Source organism: Vombatus ursinus, unplaced genomic scaffold, assembly GCF_900497805.2.
Source record: "Vombatus ursinus unplaced genomic scaffold, bare-nosed wombat genome assembly UNPS02012122.1, whole genome shotgun sequence".
NCBI classification, from domain to species: Eukaryota; Metazoa; Chordata; class Mammalia; order Diprotodontia; family Vombatidae; genus Vombatus; species Vombatus ursinus.
In genome coordinates, this window is record NW_020951900.1 from 493,947 (window position 1) to 514,169 (window position 20,223).

At 50.7% G+C, this 20,223-nt stretch overlaps 1 protein-coding gene across 1 annotated transcript in view; it reads right to left on the minus strand.

The window, feature by feature from the left end:
• The window catches only part of SH2B3 (SH2B adaptor protein 3), a 101,913-nt gene extending 84,393 nt beyond the window's left edge, over positions 1–17,520 (minus strand). Inside the window, 1 exon segment of the mRNA XM_027857368.1 lies at positions 17,352–17,520. The gene's annotated coding sequence lies outside the window, so the exon portion shown is untranslated.
• Positions 17,521–20,223: the final 2,703 nt, after the last annotated feature.

A 20,223-nucleotide genomic window follows, 5' to 3' on the forward strand; every position in this document is an offset into this window, starting at 1 on the left:
TCAGATAGTTAGATGGAATCCTAGCTCAGACACTTGCACTGCCTGTGCGATCTTGGGCAAACTACTTTCCCTCTCTGGGCCTCAGTTTCCTCATCTGTGCCTCAGTTTCCTCATCTGTAAAATGAGGGAGTTGTACCAGACGGCTTGAGAAGTCCTTTCCAGTTCTATCTAGGTCTATGATCCTATGATCCCAGGTCTCTACACCTCCTTGGTCCTCAGTCTCCTCATCTGTAAAGGAGGGGGATGTGGATTAGAAGGCCTCTGGGGTCCCTTCCAGCTCTGTAGCTCTGATCCGAAGCGTCCTCGAGAAGTGACCGTCCAGTCTTTCTTTGAACACCTAAAGTGAGAAGGAGTTCATTTCCTCACAAGGCAGCCCATCCCATTTCTGGACAAACTTCAATTGGTTCAGGGTTAACACAGCTAATCAAAGTCAAAGTCAGAACTTGAATCTAGGCTTTGTGACTTCAAGTCCTATGCTCTTTCCACCGGTTGCTCCAAGATCTTGAAGGAAGGTCAAACAACAAGGGAGCATCCCCGATGAAGCAGCGGGAGTCAGGCTCAAGGCAGGGCAGAAAAGAGACCAACTTGTACTTAACAAACATTAGGCTGTGAAAATGGAGCCTCTGAACCTTTCCTGCCTCGCATCCTGAAAAGGTTCTTCCCAAACATGGGAAATCAGGGGCATCCCAGAAAATACTGTAGTCAGGAAAATGATCCATGGCCATGATACCTCTTTCTTTTAAACTTTACTGCAAAGTTCCAATGAAGTCCATCTCAGGGCACAGGAAGAACTAGGCACCAACTAGATCTAGGGGAGTTCCATGGTCCTCTCCCTGACCAGTGTGTTGAGACATGGAGCCCATGACTTGGGTCTGCCACTTGTGTGATTTGGCCTCTTTCTGTAGAATGAATGCAGTCGCTACATTCTCCTCATTTGTAAAACGAGGGAGCTGGATTCTAAAGACCCTCCCCACTTTAACATTCTACTGCTTTGTGCCCAGACCTTCTTACTCATAAGGCAAAAACGTAACAGGTCTTTAAGAGATGAAGTGAAGTCATTTAGAATTAACTGGATTCAGTTCCACACATATTCATTAAGCATCTCTCCTGAACTGGGCTTTGCACAAGACCCTTGGCTTACAAAGGCAAAGAATAACTGACCCTGGGGAAGTTCATTTTGTAAATTTCAATATTCATCTATTTCATTCTATTTCTACGGAACAATACCACATCCTGACCTGGTTAAAAAACGAACAACAACATTGAATTTGGAGTGAGTAGATTAAAGGAGGATGGGCTAGAGCTGGGAGAGATCTTAGAGGGGAAGGAAAAGGGAATAAGCATTTACATAGCACCTACTATATGCTAACCACTTTTTTCAAATATTATTTCACTTGATCCTCATAACCTCGTTAAAAAAAAGGTGCTATTATTATCATTACCATTTTACAATTGAGGAAACAGAGGCAGACAGAGGTTAAGTGATTTGCCCGGGGTCACATAGATAGTAACTGTTAGAGGGCACATTTGAATTCAGGTTTTGCTGACTCCAAGTCCTACAAGAAGCTTGATGAAGATCTGGTGCTCTATCCACTGTACACCTAGCTGCTTTAAGTCTAGTCTAAATCTTTCATTTTGCAAATGCACATTTTGCAAACAAGGAAACTGAGGCCCAGAGAGGGTATGGAGCTTGTCCAGGTCACCCAGGCAGAGGCAGTGACAAAGGGAGGCTCTCGACTCCCATCCTCAGAATCCCAAGTCACTGCTTATTCTTTCCACCATATTATAGGAATTTGAGTCAGATCTTGGTTCAAATCATGTTTCTACCCTTTATTAGCTTTGTGACCTTGGACAAGTCTCTTCCCCTCCCTAGGCAGGGGTCAATCAAGCAGTTCCTTAAGCACCTCCCATGTGCCAGGTGTATGCTAAGCCCTGTCCTCAGGCAGCTTACAGTCTAACGGGGAAGACCACATGCAAACAAATATATACAAAGCAAGCTTTAGACAGGATAAATAGGGAATAATTAGCAGAGGTAAGGCTCTGGAATGAAGAGGGGTTGAGGAAGGCTTCCTGCAGAAAGCGGGATTTTATTTGGGACTAAAAGGAAGCCGGAGAGGTCAGTAGTTGTAGCAAAGGAGGGAGAGTGTTCCAGGCATGAGGGAGAACCAGAGAGAATGCCCAGAGCTGGGAGACGGAAAGTCTATTCATGGAACAGCCAGGAGGCTGGTGTTGCTGGATCAGAGGGGCTTGGAATAGATGGCAGGTGGCATAGGGGATGATAGAAAGCTGGGCCTAGAGTAAGGGGAGGGCCTGAGTTTAAATCCAGCTTCAGATACTAGCTGTGTGACCCTGGGCAAGTCATTTACTCTTTGCCTCAGTTTCCTCATCTGTAAAATGAGGGTAATAACAACATCTACCTCCTAGGGCTGTTATGAAGATCAAATGAGATAATATTGGTAAAGCGAGTAGCACAGTGCCTAGCACACAGTAGGTGCTTAATAATTGTTTGTTTCCTTCTTGCCTGCCTGTCTTCTATTCAGACTTAAAGCATCAGTGTGCCCTAGGGCCATTTCAAGGGCTCTTCACCTCTAGGTGGGGGTATTTCATGAAGTGGGTGCTCCCAGAAGAGGCAGCTCACAGGAAGAAAAACCCCAAGTCTGGCTTGGGAAAAGCGAAGGAGCTCCACATCAGGGGCTGGCCAAACCTTCTCAGGCCCCCCTGCCCTGTAACGGATGTGCTTTACTCCTCATCAACAGAGCTGGCTGGGTCTGCCTCACAGAGAAGAGCTGAGAACAGGGAGATTTACTGACTTTCTTCCGGAGCCTGCTGGATCCCAGTCAGCAAAGGTTACCATAGGGCAGCAGGCCAGGGCTGGCCCTCGGGGATGCTCATGGCTGCCACTGCCTCCTTCATGTGCAGCCAAGGCTCAGCTGGGCTAGCTTCCACATTAGAATGCCCGTGCTCCCGGTGCCCTTTGGATTCTGTCCAGCCAAGAAGGGCTTTGGACCCAAGGCTTGAGGAGTGAAGGAGAAGTCACCACAGAACCCAATTTTGAAAAATCAAACATATGTTTAAAGCTAGACTTCTATCCCACAGCCAACTAGGTCCTATCCTATGAGGTCAACCCAAGAGCAGCATTCAGGGGGTCAGGGCACTAGAGTAACTCATTCCTCCCTCCACCCTCAAACAGACACAATGTCTCCTCTCCCCAAAGGACATCTTTGTCAGGGCACCCAAGCCCAGAACCCTCTAGGCCAAAGATGCTTAGCCTGGCATCCACAGGGCAGGGTCCATGGATTTGGAGTAGGAGGGGGAATTATATTTGTATTTTAATCTAATTAGCTTCCTTTGTAATCCTATGTATTTTTATTTTGTGCATTTAAAAACACGATTCTGACAAAGGGTCTAGAGGCTTCCTCAAACTGCCCAAGAGGCCCAGGACACCCAAATGCATGAGAACTCCTGCTCTAGGCACATCTCAGCCTATCTTAACATCGAAGCTAGGTTAAAAAACAAAAGTCCCAGGGGCATCTAGCTGGTGCAAATGGATAGGGTACCAGCTCTGGAGTCAGGCAGACACGAGTTCAAATTCGACCTCAGACACTTGATACTTACTAGCTGTGTGACCCTGGGCAAGTCACTTAACTCCAACTGCCTCATCAAAAAAAAAAAAAAACCAAAAAAGTCCCTTCTCTTAGGAGCACAGACTTAGAGCCAGAATGCCATCCAGTCCAATCCATCCCCACAAGAAATTCCCCCCATAATGTCCCAAACAAGCAGTTATTCATCCTCTGCCTAAATACCTCCAAAGAGGGGCACCCAATGACTCCATCCCTCCAACTCCCCAAAATTACCTTGTATTTATTTTGTGACAATTAAATAAATATAATTTATATATGTTATCTCCCCCATTAGAATGTAAGCTCCCTGAGGGCAGGCACTGTTTCATTTTTGTCTCAGCTTCTCCAGGGCATACAGTAGGTGCTTAATAAATGCTTGTTGGCTGACTGATAAACTGACTGACCACAGACACCTATTCCATTTTTGATTGGATCTCATTGTTAAGAATTTTTTTCCTTCTTAACAGCAAGCCTGCTATCCCTCCTTCGCACTTCTGTTCCTGGTGCTTTTGTCCCTTGTGGCAAAACAGAACAGAACTGAATCCCCTTCATTTTACAGATGAGGAAAGTGAGGCCCCCAAAGATGACATAAAGGAGATAGAGCACTGGGGTCTAGGGGTCATCGATTCCAGCCTTACTCTCTCCCTCACTTTATAGCTGTGGAAACCGAGGCCTCAGAGTTTGAAGTTCCTTGCTCAGGCTTACATGGCTTCTCAGTGTCTGAGGCAGGATCTGAACCCAGGTCTTCCTGACTCCAATTCCAACAGTCTCCCCACAACATTGTACTTTGTGGTTTGCCCAAGGACACACAGTAGCTAATAAGTGGCAGGTGTCAGATTCGAACCCAGGCCTTCTGACTCAAATCCAGAGCTCTTTTCCACTGTGCCAAGCTCTTCTCAGTGCCTAGGCTCAAATCATTGGTTAATAAAGATGCACTTTGTAAATCTTGCAAATGAGATGATTTTTGTAAAGCACTTAGCGCAGTGCCCACAGTAGGTGCTTAATAAATGCTTCTTCCCCTTGGAGTGCTCTACAAATGTGAATTTATTATGATTATTAGGTGGACCCCTTGTGGAAGATTTGTGGGAGAAACTGATGCCCCCCCCCGGAAATCACTTTGCATAGTCAATAGAATGTAAGCTCCCTGAGAGCAGGGACTTTCCCACTTTTCTCTTTGTATCTAATAATACCCACTTAATAAATTGTTGATTAAGTGATTATTTATATTTTGTATTTAATTTTCTATGTACGTGCTGTGGTCTCCCTCACCCCACCCTCCCATAGGATGTAATCTTGAGGAAAAGAATTTTTTGGCTTTTCTCCCTATATCACCAGCTTCCTTATCCACAAAATGATAGACGGATTTGATAGCCTCAAATGTCCCTTCTAGCTCTACATCTATTTTTACAGATGAGGAAACTGAGGCTGAGAGAGGCAAGTCACTTGATTTGCCAGGGGTCACAGAGCTAGTAAGTGTCTGAGGTGGGATTTGAATTCAACTCTCCCTGTCACCAAGTCCAGGAACTTGGGAAAAAAAATGCCACCCAAGCTGTTGTGATGTGAGCGGTTGTCTCTTGTCACTTTGCTCAGAGCAGAAAAATCAGAATGAAGCCTCGCCTCCCAGCCCTCTCCCCTCCTTCTGCTTTCCTAGGGAGCCTGGCCCCCAGCCTAGGAGCAGGGGCCAGGACAATCTGCCAGTTCCCTTGAATGGAGGAGTCTGGCTCAAGGGATCTCAAAAGGTCAAGATTTCACAGAGCACTCCCAGCGCGGATGGGGGGCCTTAGGGTCTCCTCCTTCAGGAGCAGGCAGCCCTACTGTCCCCATTCTGGCCTCAGTTTCCCCACTGTGTAAATGGGGAGAAGGGCCCTGACATGAGCCAAGCAGACAAAGGCTCCAGGCCAGAGGCTGAAAGAAACCAAAGTAAGGGCTGGGAAAGCTTGGGATTTAAACAGCTTGTGGTGCCGAGCTGAAACCCCTGCCCGCCCGGGACTTCCTCCAGCTGCCCAATGCTTCCAGCAGCCCAGGGCTGTCAGCATTACCCAGTTCAAAGCAGCAAACTGTGGCATTCAAAGATTCAAAGGGTCAGCCCTTGGTGCTATAAAGTGTGGGAACATTTCTGTGGCCTGGAGGCTCAGGAGGTCCATCGGCAGAGAGGGAAGGAGGGGGGTGTGCCTCAGGAAACATATCGACAGAGTCAACAATCACCCAGCTAAGGCTCCCACAGCCAAAGACCAGGAGCTGAATGTGCCGACTATGGAAAGTGGGGGATGGGGCTGTCACTGGTCTGTGGCTGTGGGGGAGGACCCAGAATGCCAGAGTCCCTGCTTTGGCACCTAAGGCCTTAGGGGGAGGGGGCTCCTCTCCCAACACCCACCAAGGAAATCCTCTAAAGCTCTTGTCCCATGAGGTAGAACTTGGGTGTGGTTCACAGCAGGAAGGGCCTTCCGAGGTCATCTAGTGCAGTCATTTCACAGACGAGGAAACTGAGTCGAGAGGGAGATGCAGAGACTTGCCCAAGGTCATACAGGCGATAAGCGGTCATGGCACCACAGACAGAGAGCAGGAAGGAGGCTTGTTTGACAGATGAGGATATCAGGGTCCCACAAAGTTAAGGGACTTATCTAGAGATCCCCAGGTAATAGATGGCAGTTTTGGCTTCCTCTTTCTCACTTTAGATATGTAACCTAGTGCAGCAGAAACCATCCCAGGGAGTCTGGAGGCTGAGGTTCGAACCCCTGAAAAGTACTAATTGTGTAATCCTGGAGAAGTCGATTGACTTTTCTGAGCCTCGGTCTCCTTATTTTTAAAATGATGGAGTTGGACGAGAGGGAGGGGTCACTTCCAGCTCTGAATGATGATCCTACTCTACGCCTCACTTTCCTCAGCTGTAAAATGGGCATGCTCATCATTAAGCCTGAAAGGGTTAGTTAGAACAGAACATAAGCCACTCTGTTTCTCAACCACGACGTCCTGCACAGCAGGTTCTCACCTAGGCTGTTCTCATGACCAAAGGACTAAGAGTAATCAGTGACAGCCTGAAATGAGATCCAGACCGACAAAAACCTATGAAAAGTGCACTGTGGAGAGAGCATCAGACAGAGCTGTAGGGGTGGAAGGGAGCCCAACTCCATCACTGTACAGAGAAGGAAAATGAGGCCCAGAGGAGGGGAGGAATTACCCTCCTGCCCTCAGTTGTCAGTGCAGTCAAGGACAGAACCCACTCTGTCCTGCCTCTCCCACTCCCATAGGTGGGAAAGCTGGTGGTACCTGACTGACCTGAGAGTCAGAGGACAGGGCTTCAAATCCTACTCTGCTCCTTGGGACCTTCATTTTACCTTTCTTGGACCTCAGTTTCCTCATCTGTAAAATGGAAGAGTGGGGGAAGTTGAATTAGATGGCTTCTACTCTTGGCCTCAGTTTCTTCATCTGTAAAATGGGAGTGGAGGCGATTTGACCAGATAATTCCTAAGGTCCCTTCCAGCTCTAAATCTGTGCTTTGCTGCTCTTTTCCTGGGGGTAACGTGGCTGGGCCAGGTCCTGGGGGATTGGCTTGAACTCTTTCCCCTCCCCCTCTCACTTATCCACTCCCCACTGTCTTCCCAGACCCCAGCTGGGCAGCACTGCTGGAATTTCCCAGGCCAGCCCCCATCCTGTTGAAATTAATAGTCCCACCAAGAGCCAAACTCCACACACACACGGCTCTCAAGGAGGGACAATTACTGTGTTGTTCCAAGAGATCTTATCTCCCTAATGAACAATTTAAAAGCACCCAGGCAATTACACAGCCTGCCCAACTAGGAGTCCCGGGATCGAATCACACGGCTCACACCCCCAGCCTTCAACCCCCCTCGAACCAGAGGCCCCATTAATAGAGAGAAACTGTGAATGCACCAAGAAACCTTTGATTCAGACCCATCTGCTCCAGGGCAACTCTGTCCGTGCCACCCACCCCGGCCTTCATGAAAGCCCCCTGCCCCCTCCACAGGGAGACCTAGTTGGTGAGAGACTGGGTTGCTCTGGGAGGCAGGCAGTCCAGGAACAGAACAGTCTTTAAAAAAAAAAAAACAAAAACCCGAGGCAGGAGAAAGAGAGACAGAAAGAGAAAGAGAGAGACGGAGACAGAGACAGGGAGAAAGACATAGAAAGAGGGAGAGAGAAAGAGAGACAGACAGACAGACACAGAGATAGACACAGAGAGAGAGAGAGGGAGAGAGAGAGAGAGAGAGAGAGAGAGAGAGAGAGAGAGAGAGATAGGGAGAGAGACAGATGGGGGCGGTGTTCTTGGTGGCTAAGCTGGCCAGGACCCTTGAAAGAAACAATCCATCACCAAGTATTTATTAAGGAGTGCCTTCTACTTCCCCTCCTAAGGCAATAGGGGGCATCAAGGGTAGGCACGTGGTCCCTTCTGGACTAGGGGAAGTTGGCTTGAGCTCACCCCCCTCTCCAAGTTCTCCTCTCCTCATCTAGGACGATAGAATTCGCTCCTTCCTGTCTCCGGCTTTCACTACTGCTTTCCTGCCTTGTGTATTGTGGCTGCCTCTGGCCACTTCTGCAGAGTTGGCATCTCAGCTTTGGTGCCCACTAAATCTTCTCCCCTAGAACACCTCCCCCTATGCACACCCCGCCCCATTTCTCCAAGGGCCCTGGGCTCAAGTTCAGGGCTGCTGTTCCCTTACCTGCCGACCCAGCAATGGCTCTCTAGTCCCGAGGGTTCTGCCAAATGCCACCAGATGGGCAAGCAGAGGCTGCTCCCCTCATCCCCCAACCCAATGCCCAGCTCCAGGTCCTTCTCCACCTGTGCTGGGGGCCCTGCCTTGCTTCCCCCTCCTGGCTAATGTCAGAAATGAGGGCAAGGTGAGCATTTCCCAGTTAATTATAGGTTCTGAGCTTCAGGAGGACTGCAGGGGAGGGAGGCCAGAGGGAAAGAGTTTTCCCATGGTGTGGAATCCTGTTTTCCTTTTCAGGGGTGGGGGTAGGAATGACTTAAAAAGCAACTCACAGCGATAGCTTAGCACAAGGTAGACTATGAAAAGAAAGTTTCAGCCTGGGAATACAAGTGCTTGGAACACCGGGGGGGCGGGAGGGGGGGTGTCTCATTGTTTTACAGGAAAGATGCTTCTTGCCGGAAATCTTCCTTGATACCATTCATTCCTTCTTTGGATAAACATTTATTAAGCTCCCACTGTGTGCCAAGCACTGTGCACTCCAGCCAAAAATAATTTCTCCTGACTTTTTTCCCTAACACTAATTGTCATAGAATGCAAGCCCCTTGAGGTCAGGGACTATGTTTTTGCCTTTTGTTGTGGTCTGGCACACAGTAAGCATTTAATAGATGCTTGCTGACCGTTCTGCTTCTACTACTTACTTGGTCATACTCTGACCATTTACAAGTCTCTTAACCTCTCTGGGCCTCAGTTTCCCCATATATAAAATGAAAGAATTGGACTGAATGCCTTCAAAGATCCTATCTAGCCCCAATACTATGAATCTATGATACCAGAGGACACAGAATATGACAGAACGTAGCTGGGGAAGAGCTTAGAACACTGAATGTCAGATCGAGAAGAGAGTTTAGGGCTCCGAATATCTGAATTGGGAGGGGCCCTAGAGCTCAGAATCTCAGATCTGAGGATGGGGAGGAGGAAGGAAGCACTTTTAGAATGTGAAATTTTAGGGACAGCAAGGTGGCGCAGTGGATAGAGCACTGGCCCTGAAGTCAGGAGGAAAGTCAGAAGTCAGACCAAACACTTGACACTTACTAGCTGTGTGACCCTGGGCAAGTCACTTAACCCCAATTGCCAAAAAAAAAAAAAAAGAACATGAAATGTCAAAGCTGGAAAGGCCCTTAGAATGTGGAATTGGCTGAACTTTAGAGAAGGAAGAAATCCTAAAACATAGAAACTCAGAGCTGGGAGGAAACCCCTCTTTGTATAGACAGGACATCTTAGGTCCAGACACAGAAGTGACTTGTCACATGACTTCCTAGTGGCAGCCTGGATTTGAACCCAGACCTGATTCTAAATCCAGCCCTTTTTCATGTAAACCCCAGATTTGTTGGGCCAGAGCAAGGACCACCGAGATGTCCAAGGCTGGGGGAGATAGCTCAAGGTACTATGACATGCACCCCTTGGCCTGCTCTCGGCTAAAATTCAACATCACTCTCATTGGGGTTTTCTGAGTTACCTTGGACTCATATAAAACATTTATCGGGCTTGTACACACTGTTAGAACAGGAAATGTCCTCCCGCATCCTCCCCCCCTCACTCTAACCCTTCCCCCACAGCACTGCATGCAAGGACCAGGAAAGCTCTGGGCTCAGCTACCTCCCCAGTCATTCCTTAGCCAGCTAGAGGGCAGGGGCGCAGAAACTGGCCCGATCCTAGAAGCTTAACTTGGTTCAGATTCTGACTCCCCTTGGGTGAAGATCTTTAGGGGAGGACCTTTCCTTTGGCTTCCTGCCCCTTAGTGCCAATGACCATGTTGGGTATATGAGTGGCTTAATAATTGCAAGCTGCTTATTGAACGGAACTGAATTCGTCACTCTAAAATTAGGGACCGTAGGGTTGGGACTGATGAGCCCTTGATGTCCCAACCCCAGGAGAATGAGGTAGAGAAACTTTCGGCCACTGGAAGCCCTTTATTGCATTTTTTTTGGAGGGGTAAGTACCTCATACAATTCCTCAGCCAGCTCTTTTCACTGGGTGACTGGGTGGGGGTCAGTAGCCCTTGGTTCTAGTTCTAGGTATGCCAACTATCTATCCAACTGTATGACCTTATGTAAGCTACCTAGTCACTCTGGGCCTCCACTTCCTCATCCGTTAAGTGGGGGCAGCAATACCTTCTCACCCTTGAAGTTCAAGTAAAGAATACACCCACAAATGTTCTGGAAAATTTAATGCTCTATTCAAATCGTAGCATCAAAGATCTAGAGCTGGAAGGGACCCCAGTGGCTAGTGAATCCAATTCCTCTCATTTTACAGATGAGGAAACTGAGGCTGGGAGAGGTTCTGAGGCAGGATTTGAACCCACGTCTTCATGATACCACGTGCAGGACTTTATCCATTTACACCACACTGCTCCTCCAAGGAATATTTTTTTCCTCCATTATTCCAGTTGGTATGGAGCACTATCCCGTCTTTATCCCCTCTCCCCCCTCATATCCACCAATCCCTAACCTCCCCCACTTCTATCAGGACTGCCAGCCTGTCTGTGAGTCAGCAGACTAGATGGGCTTTGACGTCCTACTACAGGCAGCCAGAGGTCTCCCCCCAACCCCTGGGGCTGGAGCCTCTGAGCAGCTGTAAACACCCCTGGACCAGAGATGGGATCAAGCTGGGAGGCCAAGACTGTGCCCCAACTCAGTCCTGGCAGGCCTAGAGAGTGGGGGCGGGCACTGACTGTGCCTCACCAGCAGAAACAAGAGGATGGCTGCCAGCTAAACAAACTCCCCAAACAACTCCTCCCCTGCTTCTCTGCCATATTGTGTCTCTTACCCGCCCTACCCCCCCCCAACTCTCTCCTCCCAATCCACTCCACTTTCCAGGGGCCTGCCAGCTCAGTGAAGCTGGTCCAGATTCCCTGCACACCCTTGGCTGAGCCTCCTAACCTCTATGAACCTTCATCACGGCTTAGAATTGGGAACCAGAGTTCAAATCCTACTTCAGACACTTACTAGCCCAGGCAAGAAGTCCTTTAAGCAATTTCAGCCTCCATTTTCTTATCTGTGAAACGAGGGGACTTTATAACATCTAAGGTCCCTTCTTGCTCTAAAGCCCTGATTCCTTAAATAGTTGATGAAAATTTCACACAAGTTAATTTTAAGCCTCACAGCAGCTCTCTAAAGGAGAATTAGTATTATCATCCCCATATCACAGATGAGCAAACTGAGGCTCAAAGCAGTCCAGTGACTTGTAGTTAGTTATGCTCATTTTAGGGCCAGGGGGAACTACCAGATAAGAAAACTCCTTTTCCCCATGGAGGAATGTGGGTTCCAATGTGGGTCAGCACCTTCTCTTCAACTTACAGAGCTGCCTAAAACAACTGTCTCAAATTCTCATAAAAAAGGGGCTACCTAAGTCCTCTGCATATTGACTTCGAAAACCACACATCAGCATTATCTATGTTTTACTGTATTTTTATTTATTTTGTTAAATATTTCCCAATTACATATGAATCAGATTCTAGCTGTACTCCCATGCCTCTGGCCTAGAGCACAGAGAGGTTGAGGGACTTGCCTAGGGTCACACAGCCAGTATGGGTCAGAGGTGAGATTTGAATCCAGGTCTTTTCTCACTCTGATGGAGGCTGGCTCACTATCCCGTACAACATGCTTTCTCTCTTGGTCTTGTAGGTGAGAAAGTAGGCTCAGAGAGACTAAAAACCTCATCTAGGGTCATCAGGGACAAAAGGTCAGAGGAGGGATTCAAAGATGGGTCTCCACATACATTGTCCTGTTCATCGTACCACACTGCCTCCAGAAAATATTCTCCTCATGCCTCCATCCCTCTCTGTCCTCTCACTCCCTCACTGGAACTAGAGCTGAAGGGGATCTTGGAGACCATGTAATACAACCTCTTTGATTTTACAAATGAGGAAACTAAGGCCCGGAGAGAGGAAAGGACTTGGCCCAAGATCAGGTACCCCAAATATCCACATGCCATCCCAGAGTCTGCAAGGAGAAATCTGTGTGTCCAGGAAGGGGCCCCCTGGTCCATCTTCCCTCCCCACCCAGGCCCCTCTGATGGGGGTCAGAAGGAGACCCCCTGGTATTTCCATTCTGGAACCGGCCTGGGGCTAATGTGACCGAGGCTGGCCGGGAGCCCTAGCTGGCCATCGATTACCCCACCCTCATGTGTCATCTGGGTGGCCCTTCTGCCTGCATGGTCACTGACACAGAGGGGCACTGACTCAGTCCCAGTACTCAGGGCCTCCTAAAGGCCCATGAGCCTGGGAACTCAAACTCCTGGGTTCAATTAGATCTTGACTCACTGCTTGACCCAAAAGGAGTCACTTCCCTTCCCAGACCCTCAGGGGAATGGAGAATGAGGATCTTCTGGGGAAGGATGAGCCCCCTCTGGCAAGAGAATCTGGCAGAAACCAGAGCATTCCTGAAAATAAAAAAAAAAAAAGCCACTTCCTGGAGTGACTTGTCCACCTGCTCCCATTCCCTTACATTGTTTCTATTCTTTCCTAACTCTTTTCTCCCACCACCTCCCTTTTCCTGTTCCTTCCTTCCCATCCCAGCTTTGCTTGACCTCTCTAGGCTTCTTTGACCCCCCTCTCCCCATGTAAGGTAGGTGTGACATACTGTTTGTCCATCCCTACTATATGGTAACAGCTTCTATTTTGAAGACCCAGGCAACCAAATAAAATGGGAGTTTTCCGGGAAACTTGAAATAAAAATCCCTCTAGCTCTGGGAATCTAGCATATGGCTCACCTTTGGGGTTTCATCTTTGAATGGCCAAATGTTTGGAGATGATGCCCTTTATAAAGTCTGGAATATCAAAGGGACCTGGACCAGATTAAGACGTAAGGACAGTGTTCCCATTTCACAGCCTCATGCCAACCTGGGATGCCCTCATTCCCCAGCAATGTGTCTACTCCTGGCCACTTTTCAAAGGATACTGGTGGCAAGAGAATTATGGCTGGCACTGAATACCCCCTGCCTGCCAGCCTGCCTGACTCTGACCAGCTCCCTGCCAGACCTCTGGGGCATTCCATTCCTCCATGCCAAAACTCTCCCAACCTGCCATCAGGTAGAACATGCCCCTGCTGCCACCAGGTCAGGCAGAAGGGCATTGTGAGGGCACCCAGAAAGCACAGCCCCTGAATGCTACCGATCAGCTCTTCCAAGTCCAGCCAGCCCTCCAGGAGAGGCAGTGTTGCCCCAGCTCATCCAAATGTCAGGGTACCCTGGCATCAAGTCAGGACGTGCATGAGGTCCAAGGAGCGCTAAGTTGGCAGCAATGCCATCTGGAAACTGTCAACTTCAGAGAGCCAGCTCAGAGGCCAAGCTCTGCTACATTTTGATCTTTTTTAAAAGAAACTTACATTTATAGGAAAAAGCACTGAGTCCAAGCCCCTGGAGGGATACTCCACAGTATGTTTTGAGGGGGAAAGGGGACGAGATACTAGAGTGGAAAAGGCAAACAGACCTGATTCAGAGCACAGCACAGGACATTTTTCTTTCCCAGACCCTGGGAACTCTAAGTGTTTCTTCCTAAGATTCTAGGAATCCACAGTCATCCATCCGTTCCCATTCTTTCCTTCTTGTCCCCTCCCCAGCCATCATTCTTTGTTACAGCTATAATAATAATAACCACTAACATTGACATAGTGCTTTCAAAGTTTACAAAGCACTTCATATGCATTATTTCATTTGCTCTCAAAGCACCCCACAGAGGTTGGTGCCACCAGACTGAGAAACAGAGAGCTTAAGTATGGCCCAGGGTCACACAGCTATTAGGGGTTAGAGACAGTTTCTAACCCAAGTTGATCCAGATTCCAAGTCTAGCATATACTACACTGGCTCTCAGGCCTGAAGTGACTTCCAAAGCTTTCATCTATTTATTCCAGCTTCAAGGTTGGTCCCTGCACCAGAGACTGGCCTCCTACTTCTCTCCCTGCCCCCCCCCCCCCCCATTCTAGCCTGCTTCACTAGAGGACCATCACACACTAGAGATCATGGATTTATAATTTATTACATTCAAACCCAATAGAATTTGTATTTGCTTTCATAGTCCTGACACCTCCCACAGAGCCTGCCACACAGCTGGTTGGCTAATTATTGATTGCTTGCTTTAGATATGGAGGGAACCTTGGAGGTCACCTAGTCATAGCATCAGGGAACTTCAAAATTGAGAAGGAGCCCAGGTGCCGTCGAGGCTCACCTGTACCCCCGAAAGAATCCCCTCTACAATCCCAGTGGTAATCCAGCCCCTGCTTGAATACTTCTGGTGATGGGGAACCCACGACTTCTAGAGTTCCCCTTTGAGCAGTCCTAATAGCAAGGAAGGTCTTGCTTACAAGGAACCTCAATCTTTGTCTTTACAATTTCTACCCATCATTCCCAGTTCTGTATCACCTAGCCCTTTCATTTTACAAATCAGGAAACTGAGGCCCAGAGAAGGGAAATGAGCTCCCCAAGGTCACACTTAGTTGAGTGAGAACTAGAACCCAGGGCCTCCAACTCCACAGATCCAGGGTTCTCTCCAGCCCACCACACGGCCTCGACTTTGTAGTAAGATGGTCAGATGAATGAGAACCCCTCCTTTTCCCCCTTCTCCTTTTCCTAACACATAGAGCAGTGGGAAGGGAGGCCAGATCTTCATGACCTAGATTCAAACCCCAGCTCTGCTACCTCGTGAGATCTTGAGCAAGTCTCTGGGCCTCAGTTTCTTCCTCTGTAAAATGGTGGGGCATCTGCTGTCCCTTCCAGCCCTGGGTCTGTCCGGGATTCCCCAGATCTCAGAGGCCATCTACGCCAAGCCCTTCATTGTAGAGATAACGAAGCAGGAGCTCAGAGAGGTACAGAGCTGGAGGGGACCTTAAAGGGCAGCTAGTCTAAGCCTCCCATTTTACAGAGGAAAAAGCTGAGGCTCAGTGAGGTGAGTGACTCTTCCAAGGTCACACAATCATCAAAACTGGTGTTTGAACCCAGTACCCCATCTGTTACACTATGGCTCCTTCCAGCTCTAAATCTTATGAATTCATATGACAATAAATAGAAAGGGGGGTCTGCCACCCTCTACCTCTGCCCAAAACCCTACTTTGGACTGGGATGCTGGCTGATGCCACAGTAAAGGCTCACTCCAAAGCAGCCCTGAAGGACTTTGAAAGGAGACTACTGTCCTGCTCTCTCTCCTAGAAAGTACTCTGAAAGTATTTGAGAGAGATGGGAATCCTCTGTAGTTTTTCTCAGAGGCCCAGAATTTAAATTTCTACTCTGGGAGATATCCCAGGGTTCCTCTGGGGCACCCATCTCCCTTGCCATCCTGGGACTGAAATGTTTAAAGCCCCATCTGTGTTCCCTTAAATTCACCCAGTGAGGGTTGGCTCAGTCAAATGATCCTGGGCTGCTCTCTCATCTGCCAGCTGAGAATTGCGACAGCTGTGGGGAGGTGCCCCCTCCAAGTCCTGAGATTGGGGGAATTGGAAGGGAAGACCACAAGATCATAGGTTTAGAGCTGGAAGGGACCTTGGAGAACATCTAATCCAGCTTCCTCATTTTACAAATCAGGAAACTGAGTCCCAGACTAGGGAAGTGACTTGCCCAAAGTTGCTCAGCTTTTAAATGGCAGACTTTGATGGGCCTTTGACTCCAAAGCCAAGTTCTATGGCTTAGACTACAAAAGACAAACAGAGAGATAAGATCTTTAAGTAGAGTGCCTGTTCTTCCTCTAGGCTGATCCAAGACACCCTAGGAACTCCCCCTTCCTCATCTTGGGGCCCAGCAGTCAGACAGTCGGTCAGCAAGCATTTAAGTGCCTGGGTACCCTCCTTTACTATCTCCCGGCTGGAGGGGGGGGGGGGGGGTGGGGGGGGGGGGTGTTAGGAGGGGGAGGGTGGGGGAATGTCAAAAGAGGATGGGGAAGAGAAACAAGGAAATATGGTAATCAGGAAAATGAGCCAGGACTTCGATGAGTGCCCCCCACTCTAAGTTCCTCAAATCCTCAAATGTCCCCAGGCGCGCCCCCCCCCAACACACCAAGACTGGCAGGAGGGGATTTCTGAGAGACACATGACAGTCACCTAAAATACCCTTGTCTGTGGGGAATGACCAAAAGCTTTGACAACCTTCTCCCACGTTCTTTCCTGGGGAAACACCTCTGGTAACATACCCTGACCCACAGCCCGCCCTGCCTGCCCTGAGAGACACAGCTTTCAACCAAGTTTGGGAAAAGTGGGTGGATCCTGCCGAAAATAATTCAGGTGCTCTTGGTGGGGGTCGGTTCCATGGAAGGGCTGCTAGTCTCAAGGACTTTCTTTCCTGAGGTCTCCTCTCCAAGGCTACCACTCCCACAAAGGTATTTGGAGTACAGAAGACAGGATGGAGAAGGGTGCTTAAGTGGACGAAGAGGGGAGGGCTTGCCCTCCCCTCTTCTTGCCCAGGGCCCCACTCTGTCCCCTCACCCCAGATTTATTTCCTTGTCAAAAGGAAAAGGGACATAGGATAAGAAACCGAAGCTCCCCGCAGCCTCCCCAGTCTAGGCTGAGAGTCCCCGGGGGCCGGCAGACTATACTTTCACTTTCTAGAAACTCACGGCAGGGAAGACTCCCTCTTCCCAAGAGCACACCCACACTCAGCCTTCTCCCTGACTGACCCTTTTGCCAAGACCTGGTCAGCTTACCTCCCTCGCTCCCCGGGACTCAGGTTGGGGCTGTTAAGCAGACAGTGTCCCCACCAGCAGCCATCAGTGCCTTAAAAACCAGCCCCCCACCGATTTGCAAACCCCTTCCGCCCTTGCCTGGGGCTGTAACACGTGGGTGGGTGGGCGAGAGGAATGGGGTTAGTTTCCAAGTCGGAGTGCGCTGGTCCTCAGCCGCAGCACCCTAACTGGGGGGCGGGAGGGGTGTAGAGAGCAGAAAAAGAAGGACTCGGAAAGCTGAGGCTGAGCACAAGCGGATGAGAGAGTGCCCACCACCTTTGGGGCATCAGTCCCATGATCCCCATGTCCTCCCTTGCCCCTGAGACGGATCTCTCGCTAGGAGCCAGCTTTTGGGAGCCTTACCTGAGACAGAAGCCGTGGGGGTGTAGCCGGTCCATGGTCTCACTTGTCACCAGCGTCTTCTCCCACTCCTCCCAAAATCCAGTTGCCCCTTAAGCTCTCTCTCTCTCTCTCTCTCTCTCTCTTTCTCTCTCTCTCTCTCTCTCTCTCTCTCGTCCCTCTCTCTCTCGTCCCTCTCTCTCTCCTCTCACACACGCACACACACACACACATACACACAACACACACACACACACACACACACACACACACACACACATACACACGCACACTCACATCAGGCTCAGGAAGGAAACCCGGACTCGGAAAATGGCCAAGGTCTCATCATTTCCGCTGACAGCGCTTGACAGTTGAAGATGAGTCCCGGGGCCAAGCAAACTTTGCCGGCGGTCAAGCGGGACCCGGCAGCGAGCCGGGCTGGAACGGGCTGCAAGCGGCGGCCTGGGCTGAGCCCTCGCTCGGGCTGGGAGAGCTCAGAGGAAGGCGGAGAGGACAAGAGAAGGAGCAGAAGGCAGTAGCGGCGGCGGCTCGGCCAGCAGAGCCCATGCCTCCCTCCGTCTGTCCCTCCCTCCGTCTGTCCCTCCCTCCGTCTGTCCCTCCCTCCGTCCCTCCCTCTCTCCCTCCCGCCGGTTACGTAAAAAGGATCATTGCTCTGACGGACTAGAGGCCCGAAGGACGGCAGGGGGTGTGTGCCAGGCGCGCCGCGTCCCCTCCCCTGCCAGTGGCTACGGGCTCGGATTTGGGGAGCGCTGAGGCTGGATGGAGGGGGGGGGCACTGCAGGCTGGCACCCCAGACGGGGAAGCCGAGCCAACAGAGGAGGCAGAAGCAGCTGGGGCCTCGGGGGCTCTGGGCCTCGGGGAGGAGTTTGGACTCGCGCCCACGCCTCTTTCCCGAGACCTGGTCACCCCGAGGGGTTAGGATCTAGAGGGCCAAGCTCCCTAGCTTCCCATAGCATCACCCCTCTCTCACCTTGGGGGGTTTGGGAAGGACAGCTGAGCGTGCCCGGCTCCCTCCACCGAGGGCTGCCCTCAGCCCACCTGCATTCCCCAAGGCTACCCAAGAACACGTGCCAGGGACCCAGGACCCTGGGAAGCCATTGAGCCATCGCCCCTTCCCTGCAACCACACGCGGCGGCCTGACTCCAAGTGCCCCTCGCCTGGATTAGAGCTGCCCCTGACCCAACGCAAGCAAACCTAACGAGTCTCACATACGTCGCCCTAAAAGGAATGCCAATATTCCAGTTACCACAGATAAGAAAACTGAGGCCCAGGGAAGGGCAGGTTGACACACAGCTGATGTTATGCCAGAGCTTCCCAGCGATCCTTGCTCCTTTCCCAGTGCCTCGCACACAGTTGGTGCATGATAAATGTCTGTGGAACCCGCTACTCTCTGTTCCAGGTATAGAGGAAATAACTTAGCCGAAGTCTTCTCGTCGGGCTTCAGAGTCCTACACAATCTAGTGCACCCGTAGTCTCCTCCCCAAGCTCAAACCTTGGCTCCAGTAAAGGCTGTCTAGAGATTCTGACACCCCCTGCTCAGCCCTCCTCACCCCTGCAGCCACTTACTCTCTCTTTACTCTCTTAGGGAGCACTTACTCGCCCTGCTCGGTAGCAGGATACAGACGTGCCCTTCTCAGACGTGCCAGTCTTCTCTCCCCGGGAGATTTTTAAAATTCCCCTTAGCAGAGGTGGTGTCTTCCACCTTGTGTCTTCCTCCGGGGAGCCTCGCCCAGTGCCAGGCACATGGCAAGGTCTCCATGGACGCTCTTGGGAGGAGGGCAAGAAAGCAGCCTGGGTAAGTGGAGATGCTCGCCTCCGGTGGGGGGGGGGGGGGGGGGGATGGTAGCGGGCGGGGACGGGGGGGGGGGGGGGGGGGTGGGGGGGGGGGCGGTGGTGCGGGCGGGGGGGCGGGGCGGGGGGGGGGGTGGTATACAGAAATAATTTAAAACTAGTCCCACCCTTCAATGAGCTTCCATTCTCTTGGGGTAGTCCAACTTGTAAACAAATAAGAAAACTGAGGATAATTTTCCCCGGCTTGCCCAGGTGGCGGAAAAGTTGGAAAACTTTCCAAAGTGGAGGAAATTTGGTTCCGCCGGATTAGCGAGAGAATCGCTCGCAATGGAAGGGCCGGAGCCCCGATTTACAGGTCTGGGGCTCTGCAGTTCTGAGCAGGGGCAGTCCTTTGAAGCAGCAGATTAGGGGGAGCGCCCCACACCTGCCCAGCCCAGAGGCCGCCTTCCTGGTTCGATGTTTGGGGCGCCCACTGCCCCAGAGCGTCCAGGAGATGGGGGAGGAGATGCGAAGAGCGACTGAGTGGAGCCCAGGGAAGGTCCGAATGCGTTTCAAGGACCTGCGGCACACCCGGCACACTGTGTGACTGCTTTCATTTTCGCTTTTGAGACTTGAGAGAGTCCCTGGGAGGGACAGGGAAGCCTCCTGGCAGCGTGCGCGTAGGGTCCGAGGGGTACGAAGAGCAGGGCTATGCGGCAAGACTGCCTTCATCTCACCCCACCCCCAAGATCTCCACCTTTCAAATGCTGCCCCCAAGACCCAGCACCCGAGCTCTCCTGCACTGGTGAAGACAGCCTGCCCATGCGGTCATCCCTGACACCCCACCGAGAGTTCTCATGAGGAGCTGCCCTGGAACTCCCTACCTCTACAGCTTTGCCCCAGCGGTACCAACTCAGGGCTTCCCTGCAATACTGACCTTGCACCACATCCCCAGCAGGGTTCCTCTTGATGCCCAGACCCTGGGATCCCTGGAGGGATTTGACCCAGATCATTTTACTCAGGCCCTTCCCCGCCCCCTGCACTGGTGACCCCACCTTCCCGCAGAGCTGCCCCAGGCCCGGTGGGCAGGAGTTTACTGCTCTCC